General features: G+C 31.8%; 1 pseudogene; it reads left to right on the top strand.

Moving 5' to 3' along the window:
- The first annotated feature begins 1,554 nt into the window (after nt 1-1,554).
- On the top strand, nt 1,555-9,819 carry LOC141720569 (uncharacterized; annotated as a pseudogene).
- The last annotated feature ends 1,353 nt before the right edge of the window (nt 9,820-11,172 follow it).

The raw sequence follows: 11,172 nt of genomic DNA, 5'->3' as shown, positions 1-11,172 counted from the left end.
TGGTGTCCAGTGTGAATCAAGAGTATTTTTTGAACGAGGTTCGGCATGAGAATTTTCGGGAGTGTCACACCAATTTTTTACATAATTCTCATGAATTCGCCCCCATAAATTATTTTTGTTTGTATATCGACCGGTGATCGGATCAATGGATTGTCGAGCCCACGAAACACATAATTATAATTTTTCATAAGGAAGTCAATTAGTACCTATTATAGATTATATATATATTTAGAAAAAAAATATGAGATTGAGAAATTAAGAATATGGGTACTATAAATTTTCTGTAAGAAATAAACACAAAAGAAATCAGTATTTATAAATAGAAATGTGACCGCCTATTACATAGCTGTTACTGATATATAGCCGTTGTATAGCTGTTGTGAAAACTGTTGTCCAATGCAGTGTACAAATTATGTGGGGCCCGTCAATTACTGCCCGTCAACCAATCCATCAATTATTAAAGTTTTGATTAATGGATCAATACTCCGTTGAAAATCAATGGCTTCAAAATAGCAGCGCTGCATGTGATTTTCTTCATGATCCATTAAAAAACTTGCTGAATCAACTAAAAAAAGGAGTGTTGTGCATATGCTCTTATATAACTACAAAAGATTTAATGGAATTAGATTAATATGTAAAAAAAAATCCTAAATATTATGGTAATTTTCACATAATCACATAAACCATAATAATTTAAAATTTCTTAAGATTTTAATTTTGACAATTAATTTCAAAATATTCCTAAAATTACAAAATAATTTAACCAAAATTATGATAATTTACCAAAAATTACAAAATAATCCCTAAAAATTCATAATTCATCACATTTTAACAACAAATCAACATCCTTAATTAACGACTAATTTTTGAATTGATCCCTAAATTTTCAAATTAATCCCTAAATTGACCCAAATCCTAAATTATTACAAACATATGTACCCAATTCAATATTATACATACATGCACAATTTAATAGAAAATATCACATCAAAACCAAATCTGAACGTTAGGATGAGAAGTTTAGAACAATATCTAATCAGAATGAAAACTCTCAATTGGATAATCATTTGATTATCCTTAGTCGAATAAATCGCGTCAGAATCGAATAAATTACCCAAGAATCATTCTAAAATCGCAATTTAGTCACCTCCTCATTAATTTTGAGAGTAATTTGGTAAAGAACTAAAAAATTCAAAAAATAACGAATTTTTTATCTTTTACTTCAACTATTTAAACGCGATAAATACAAGGGCCCTATTTGGCAATTAGCTGTTAACTGTAGCGGATCGAATTAGCTGTTTTGACTAGCTGATTGAGTAAGCTGACTATCGGATTGAAGTTAGCTGTTTTGAACAAAACTGTTTGAAAAATAGATATTTTAATTAGTTTTTTGTATACATTAGTTGAAAAAGCTCCTCAAACGAGTTTTTTGAAAATTAGCTTTTTGGAACCAAACCGCTATTTCAAAAAATTAACTACCAAACACTAATATCAGAGGTTTCATTCGGTCAAAACTCTAATTTGATTCCAAAAACTATATTTTTGCCAAAAAACTAACTTCGAAACAGGCCAAGGATTTTTCCGGTCGCTGCTGTTTTATATAATTTTTTCTTTTTTTCCCATTTAATCTCAGCCGCTGGGAATTCAAAATGGCAGCCAATTGCAATAGAAGAGGACCCAAAACTAATTGAGCAAAGATTTAGCAAAATTTATCTATGCGGCCAGTCCAGGACTCTAATGTTATCAGAAAATTAAAAGCATAAAAAAACTCTTCTCTTGGAAGTTAGAACTCAAAAGTAGCAACAAGCAGCCATGGATGAAGCAACAACATCTTCCTTTAAGGTAACATTCAATTTCCTCCAATTTTTATATAGCATGCTTAATATGAGTTAGCGCTTATTATTTATTCTCTTATTTTTCCTACACTTTAATTTCTATAATCGTTTCAATATAGGTGTTAGTTGTGATTTTTGTTGGAAATATATACATTATACAGTATCTTCTTTGTTGCAATATCTATGTTGGTAATGTTTAATGACCTTTTGGCCCTTAAAGTATACTACCTCCGTCCCTCTCATTTCTTTACATAAATTTTTCATTGTCTTACGCGTATTTTAAGACTCCTATCTAATATAGTTTCATAACTTATTTTTAAATTTTTTTTTTCTGAATAAAAATTCGCATGTTATATTTTTATTTAGAAAAAAAAAAGTAATTAAAATAATATGAAGAACTATATTTTATATGAGCATTAAAATGCGTGTCGAGCCCCGTCCCTAGTGTAAAGAATTGGATGGGACGGAGGTAGTATACCGTTATTCCCATCAAACCCAAAAAAATGAAGTCGTATTTTTTAACCCTCAAGGTAGGGGGTTATGTACCCTTTGAACCTTTTACCATGATAATCGATATACCGGTATATATCGGAGGGATAAAAGAGACATTTTCCCTCCGATATATATTTTCTACTGTTACAGGGGTCAAAAGGTATATTTTATAAAATCTTAAAGGCTAAAAGGTACACTGTAAGCTAAAAGTTATAATTTTTTTACAATAAATTTTGGTTGAAAGTATAATAAAGAATGCATAATTTATAATGAACTCATTACGTCCAAGTTCTAGATCTATATTTATAAGATTATCAAATTAAATAGTAAGGTATCAGATTTTTTTATTTTTTTTTTGCTAATTAGGTATCAGAATTTTTAGTTCCAAATACGCATATTATATAAATTAGTTCCTGTTTCAGCTAGATGTTTCGACTCATTTATAGCTTTTATATTAATTTCATTTGGATTATTGTCCGATCCATACTCAGTAGACACAAGAATATTATACAAACAGACAATAATGGGATAATTATATTATATGATTATCACTTAGCTCTAAAGAAACTTTCACAAAATCTGATAAATCGGAACCGCAAAGTAGGCCAGCACTCGAGAAGAGAAGACTAGACTGTTCTTGAAGTAATTATTGTCACACTTACGCTGTGTTGGGACACAGTAAATTCTGACACAATATTCATATTAAAATAATGTAATAAGTCACTACTCAAGTCTTGGTTCTTCTCTGGCTAACTCTGTACTATTTTTCGAAGATAAACTGTGCTTTTTCTCCTCGGACTCAGAGTCCGATATTTCTTGAAATTGTTCAATTTCTTACTTCCCCTTTGCCCCTTGCCTTCCTTTCATTTAAATTAGACCCAAAAAACTCTCATCCAAACGAGATAACATCCCAAATTCCATGGTATGAAGGTATGAAAGAAGAAAATTATTTTAGCTGGAAGTGTACCTTTTCTCCCCTAAGGTTTTAAAAAATATACCTTTTGACCCTTGTAACGGTACAAATTGGAGGGACAAATGTCTCTTTTGCCCTTCCGCTTTATACCGATATATCGGTTATCACGGTAAAAGGGTCAAAGGGTACGTAATCTCATACTTGGGGGTTAAAAGATACGACTTCATTCTTTTGGATTCGATGGAAACAATGGTATATACTTTAAGGGCCAAAATGTCATTAAGGCATATTGGTAATTGTTGTGTATGTATCTATTTGTGAAGCTTATAAATGGTTGCTACTATATGTATATCAAGGGAATTGTGTTTATTCATTTTGCAGATTATATCGGGATCTTCTTCGGTTGCTCGTAGAAAAATACTAGCTGACATGGGATATCGATTCACTGTCATGGTACTGTAGTGTTGTCAAAACATTCGTTTGTGCCTCATTTTTTTATTTTTATGTGTTTTGCGCTTTAAATTAAATTCATCCTCGTGATTTAGTCTGCAGACATAGATGAGAAAGGTATTCGGATGGAAAATCCTGAAGAATTGGTAATGGCTCTTGCAGAGGCAAAGGTACGTGCCTTCTAGTGTTCTCAAGGATACAGCCTTGTCGCTTTTGGAATTAACAGTAGTAGATCGTCACTAATTCTAACTGTGTTCACTGTGTTCTTTAGTTGAACAGTGAGCAAATAGAAATTGAGTAATAGCCTAGGAAGCAGGGATTCTTTGGTCACCCAACGAATCCCCGTATCCTCACGCACCCCCGTATCGGATACTCGGATTCTCGGGAACACTCCGATGTTCAATATTCTTAAAAATTCTCAACTAAAATACATATTTTTTAAATATTTATTCTACATATATAAGTAATTTTAGTTTAAATTCTTGTTTTATAGATGCTTATATCATGTATTTGATACAATTTGCATAAAACTATTAGTTTTGTTAATAGATTTCATCATTTATAACATCAAATATATATTTATAATAAATATATGTGCCGTATCCCCCCGCACCCGAATCCTCATATTATTTTATTTACCGAATCCATGTATCCCCGCACTACGCACCCACATCCTCGCACCCACATCCCCGCACTCGTATCCTTGCTTCTTAGGTAATAACTAAACCATCTGTGTTAAGTTTAAGCTTCTTTGAGATTTTGAGCGCAACTTGAAGTACAGTGTGCTTAGCATATTCCTTTGAACTCTAAGGAAAATAAGGTGTTTGAAAAATATTTTTTCTCAACTTTCTAAGATGTAAATGTTTTCCTCACTTTTCTTAGAATTTTTCTTTGACGCACTTAATATTTTCCTATATCTAATTTTTCGGCAAACAAACATAGGAAAATGTAGGGGAAAAACTTATAGTAAAATATTTAATTCCAAAAAAAGGAGACCTTAAAGAGAATTATCAGCAGCACAAATGCATATGAACACTCTGGTGATGACTTGTGGTGATTTAGATGATCTTTTTTAGTGCATAAATCCTTAAAATTAGGGTTGGTTTTGCATCTAGATCGAGCAGAATGTCCTTCTGGATTTACAATACATCTCCCATACTTTGTATAAACGATTTAAGCAGTTCTATATCTTTTAATAAGATTTGGATCTTGTTTTATCTTCCAACAATACACTTTGATTTTTTTTTCCCACCATCTCAGGCTAGTGCTGTTGTGTCAAAGCTTCAAACTATTGATGACCAAGCAAAGGATGATAAACAGACTCTTGTAATTGCATCTGATACAGTATGTGATTTTTTTCAGCTCTTATAAGGTTGTACTTGTACCAATATAAATATTGTATGTACATATATGGACCCTGCAATTGCAGGTATGTGATTATGTGTTTTGTGAATAATTTTTCATCTCTAAAGAGTTAGAAGTTCTTTCTGTTAGTAGCTTTAACAATACATAGATGCTACTTTACTGTTATTCATTTTGTATGGGTACACATTCATGAACACAGCTTTACTATTTTGACTCGTATATGATTAATTTATATAAATAAATCCCAGCATATTAGAATCAATTATTTGATGCATTTCTAACCTTTCTTTTTTTTTCTTTTTTTTGTTAAATGAACTTTTGCTACCTAGAATCTCTCAGGGCTAATTTAAACCAGAGCACTGATCTTTCTGAGCTTGATGTTTAGTATATATGATTTTAGCTTAATATGTGTACTCGAATTGGATTAGGATATAATATGTAACCAGGATTAGTAATTTCTATCTGTAAAGAAAATTATTGGCAGCCAAGGGATTTTCTTATTTGTGCTTGCATAAAGCTATTTCAAGATTCCTCTGCAAGTCATAACGACATAGGTCCAGTATTTGAAGGGAGGTGGGGGATGCGCCTTTGCCACTTGGCTATTCTTAAATCCTCGGAAAAAAATAACACCTTTTGCTTGAAGTTATAAAGTAACTTTTAGTAACAAGTAACTTATTTTTAAGATAAGCCTAGTAGCTCGAGAACGAGTTTATGAAACTCTCCCCCTTCCATCTCAGTTATTTGGTCACGATTAATGGGCCCAAAGACTGCAATGTCTGCCTTTTGCCTGTTCTCATAAAATTCTTTTTATATTTTAATGTTCCTAGGGAGTTCTACTGGTTTGATACTATTAGAGATTTCTTACTTAATAGAATTTGTTACCAGGAAGAAGCCATCACACCAGAGCTTGCTATTGGTGATCACAAGAAGAATGCTGAGCCAACACTTTTACTTACCTGTGACCAAGTATAAGCCATTTCCTTATACTTAATGTTATACTACGTAGTTAATATATCATAGGTCCCATCTTCTGCATTTGAGATTTTTATAGTGAGCATAACTACCTCCTTGAAGCCACATATTTGGTCCACATTTTGAGTAAGAAATCTTCATCATGCTTGGTTGGGCACTAACTTCAGTTAGAAAACATGTTGTTGGACAAGATTGTGATTGCTAAACTTTTCTAGCTTGCATTTTGATTCATGGTGAATGTTTTCAAGAGGTTACCTCTGTGCTAGATACATTTGGATATCTATATGTCAACCCCAGAGAGGCAGAGACACTAAGAGAAACTTAAGATGCAACGTTTTGATGTGACAAGTGTAAGTATTGATTGGTAGAAAAAGCATGAAACGTGAAGAAGGATGGTGACATTTTGAATGTTGTAAGAGTGATCATCATAAATTAAATGTTACTAGGCAATTGACTGATTACTCGCAAACCTAAACCTAATAGGCTTATAGTGCATAGTAATCCTTCCTATGTGCATGAATTCCAACTTCAAGTTGCATTTGACTAGCATTAAGAGGCTGGGGTCCTAGTTTTCTTTCTACTTTATCCGTGCTTCATATGGTTAATATAAAGTAACTATAAGTGATTATTGCATGAACGTATTGAGGTGGACATTGATTTCAAATTAAGAACCTTTTCCGCCTGAGTTGCCACTTTGCATATTTCCAAGCATATTAGCTTCATTACATGTTCCTTCATGCGGCATCAGGTTTCCTTAGTTTCTAACAGAGGCTGTCAAATTCCAAATAGCTTTCCACTTTAATCACCTGAAAAACAGGTTGGACTATCGATGATGTCTTTTCATTATAATATACCACTTAGGAAACTGTTGCTGTATCTATAGCGTCTTATGCGAGTTTATTAAAATTTATAATCTTACGATCCAAATCAATAAATCTCAGTGGTTATATTTGAAGGGATGGGATGATAAAATGTAATTTGAGTGAGTATGGTATTTTGTTTTAGTTGTCATGACGAATGTTGTTAGTAATTTCCTGTTTTAGAAATTGTACCCGAAGTTTATCTTAAAAACTGAATATAGTTTTAATTATTTCTGTTATTATTATAGTTCTTTCATCCTCCGTCACTTTTTAATTTAGGTTTCCATTTAGTCCATGAAAAACAAGGGAACATACCAATCTTTAATCCTCCGTCATTTTTTAATTATGTTTTCATTTAGTCCATGAACAACAAGGGAACATATTAATCTTTTTGGTTAGTGGTGCATTTTAGTGCCAAATAGATGATGTATTTTTTGTTGCATGATATCATTTTTGTAATATTTTCGAGCTTATAATCTAGTCTTCTTGGTTTATTTGTTAAATGTTGTATCGCCATTCAATAATATCAAGATTTTCTGGTAAGAGAACTTTCCTGTAGATATTACCCAACCAGAGATGTATCTTAACAGTTTCTTCATAAGGTAAATTGCTTTCACTTGCTGTAAAAAAATCTTACGCTGCTTAATTAAATTGATCTTGAGGTGGTCGTCTATGAAGGGACAATCAGGGAGAAGCCATCCAACAAGGAAGAAGCACGTCAATTTATCAAAGGTTTGGTTCATATTGTGCTTACATGTATTGGTCTTTATCACTTGATTGTCTTACAAGTATATTGGCAGGTTACTCTGGTGCACACGCAGCAACAGTGAGTTCTGTTCTTGTAACGAACCTAAGTACTGGATTTACAAAGGGAGACTGGGACAAAGTGGAGGTACTATTTCAGTCCAATAAATTTCTATTGACGTGTGCAATTTTTTTTTTCTTGTTAATGTCTCAGCAAAATGAAGCCCTTAATTGAGGCGTAAGATTGTTTTTATTTTTATTTTTTTGCTAAACAAGATCAAATTTTTAAATGAACTAATCAGTGATTCAGATACCATTCTGCTGTCTCTGACAAATTAAACTTACTTAAAGATTGATAATTTTTTCTCTGTAAATGTGTTCTGTACCTCATAAAACTGGATTATCTTCACAGTTATTTCTTTGTTTTTGACAATTAAACAAAATATTCTTAAAAACTGTTGACGTTTCTCTGTAGATGTGCTCTATACCTCATAAAACTGGATTACCTTCACATTTATTGACTTATTTCAGTGTTTTTGACATGAAAATTAAGACAAACTATAGAAGCCACTCATTATTACCTCAATGAATTTTAGTAAGAAGCTCAGATGAAAAGAAAATACTAAATCTCTGGGTGTTCTATTTTATTTACCCGATACATTATCATGTTTAGCTCCCATACCAGAAAGCAGTCACTAGTTAATGCTGTTAAGTAAGGAAAGATCAAATCCTCCGGCCATTTAGTGGTAGTGGAATGTGATGGTTCTGTCCCCTCAACTAATCTAATAATACAAGTGTAATTTGAAATATTAATTTTGAAACAAGTAAGTTGAATTCCATTTATGACTTGTTAATCTGTGTCTACTATTCCTGTTAAAGTGTAAATAAATAATTAGCATAACACAGGGTAAATATAGAGAGCAGCAGTTTATTAATTATGAGTTATAATTACTAAAACTAAATAAATATTGTCTCCTCTGTATAATTCTTTGTTTATCTTCAAAGTAGATTTCCTGAACACAACACCTACAGAGGAAAACATAAATTCCAAGTTACTTGTGATAAGAAAATAACACAGAATTAAAAGAATTAAATTCTCGAATTTTTAGTTTCCCTGCATTGAATTAATCTAAGTGTTTGGTAACTGTGATTTCCACGAGTCGACTCAAACTGATTTGGTCTTTTTGTAAAAATGCATACATATTTGGGTCAACAAATAATTAGAATGGGAGCTACTTGTTTAGTTTGTGCTAATAAAAAATTTCTTTCTAGCTTGAATATGTAATTGTTCTATTTACGCAGTTTTGTGGTTCTCGAACCTTTTGCAATTTCTTTTGGTGATGAATGAATGTTGTGTTTTCCTTGCAGATATATTTCCACGACATACCTGATCACATTATTGATAAACTGGTAAAAGATGCTCTTAGTGATTTTTTTACCATTATAATGTCATATATTGAATCTATTAATAGTAGCCATAAAATAAGTACCCATTAATAATTGTAGTTCTATTTTCTTTAGATTGAAGAGGGAACTGTGCTTTATGTCGCTGAGGCCTCATAATTGAACATCCCTTGGTTTTACCTTATATAAAAAATGTGGTGAGTTTACCATCTCTCATTCCCCCTTTCTTTAGGACCCTCTCGTTAAATCATGATTGATATACAGGGTGTTATATTATGTAGGAACCAGACCCTATCTATAATGGTAGATTTCGTTTTACAGATCTACTATAGAAACTGTGTTGAGACTGTAAAAATTAGTGTCAGAACACTTAGAAAGACTGAGCGCAGCCATAATCTATGCATTTTAATTTGCTTCAAATAATTTATATTGCATCCTAACTTTTGGCACTCGTGTTGTACTTGTACAGGTTGGTACTACTGACAGTGTGATGGGACTTCCAAAGGCTCTTACAGAGAAACTGATTAGAGAGGCTCTATAACTTGGTCAATCAGCACCAAATCTTCATTAGTTTCGTGCCTTGCAAGTATTACCCAATGTAACCTATTGAAACCCATGTTATGCTGCCTTTGGTGAATCAGTAACTATATTTTTGAATGACTGATCCGTATGTGTTATTTAAAGGTATTACAGCTACTGTTATTTCTACTACTAAACTACTGTAACAAATTATTTTAGTCAAACCTTTATGGGTGCCATATATTACATGGGTGCTCACTGCTCAGTGGTCATGATGCAGTAAGCTGATATGCTCCAACTTGATCCTACTCCTGGTAAAAGTTTCATCTTTTCATCACTGGGGTCTTTTACTGCTCTGTTCACTCTAAATGAAATTGAAGGACACAGAATAAAGCAAATTACATTCATATGGGCGGTAGAATGAGAAAAGGGAAGTACAATTGAAAGGAGTATACAGTTTGAATTGAATAAATATTACAAAATTACACAAAAGAATTGTATGGTAAATGTAAAGTTGGTTTGACTTGCCTTGAAAATGCTATTTGATCACTTAAAAGTTGGTACTATTTTTTAATCACTTCCAAATTCCACAAGTAAAAAGGTGTTTCTCTGCTTATTCATGATCGGAAAAATTTCAATTCTTTTATCAAGATTATTCATTTATTAAATTCGAAAATATGCTATTTATATTATGTTGGGATAAAAAAAATTGTTTATTTAAAAATTACTCCTTTCGTTCCACTCATTTATTCACATATTTTTTTCTATACTTGACACTTATTTTAAGGTTATTATAAAATATAGTTCTATAATTTATTTTAAATTTTTTTTCCCTGAATAAAAATTTAAAGATAATATTTTTATTTAGAAGAAAAAGAAAATTGAAATAATTTAGGTGATTATACTTTATAAAAGATTTATAGTACGTGCCGAGTCCTCCAGTGTAAAGAACCGGAGGAAGAAGAATGAGGGGCAAAGAATTGATCGAAGAGGGATTGTTTTTATTTGGGATAAAATTGGGATACTTAGGTTATATAGATATTGATATAATAGACACTTAAAATGTTGCATACCGTGAGAATAATTTTCTTTTGCATGATTAAAGATACAAAAGGCTTCAATTGTTCTCGAGAAAAAGTTTTCCGCTTGATCTTATGTACAAAGAGCTGACTGCACACCAAGATCAAGTTTCTATAGAGACTACTGAACTTTGGTATAGATGAGAGTTTGCAGCATCAGCGGCAAGGAGGAGTGTTAGAATATGTCTTACCTGCTGCAACCGATTGTACTTTAATTATGTTTATTAAAGTATATATAATTAAAGGCCTGATAGTTAGGATTAGAATTAGTATGCTTTGAATTGTTAGTTATTGTGCTAGTTATAACTTCCACTACTATTTAAGATATATTAGTTTGGTAGTTATTGTGGTAGTTATAACTTCCACTACTATTTAAGATGTATTAGTTTGTATATGATTAAGTGTGTGAAATAGATATGTAGTTTGTATACTTCTAATCTGCTGCAGTAGTTTATATTTAAAACCTAAAATCAAAATTAGTGACTTCCAAAAATATCTGATTTACATTTATTTTTTCTAAAATATAACTTAAAAGGCAT

Source organism: Apium graveolens, chromosome 4, assembly GCF_009905375.1.
Source record: "Apium graveolens cultivar Ventura chromosome 4, ASM990537v1, whole genome shotgun sequence".
In the NCBI taxonomy this organism is placed as follows: Eukaryota; Viridiplantae; Streptophyta; class Magnoliopsida; order Apiales; family Apiaceae; genus Apium; species Apium graveolens.
This window is presented reverse-complemented; position numbering and strand designations above follow the sequence as displayed.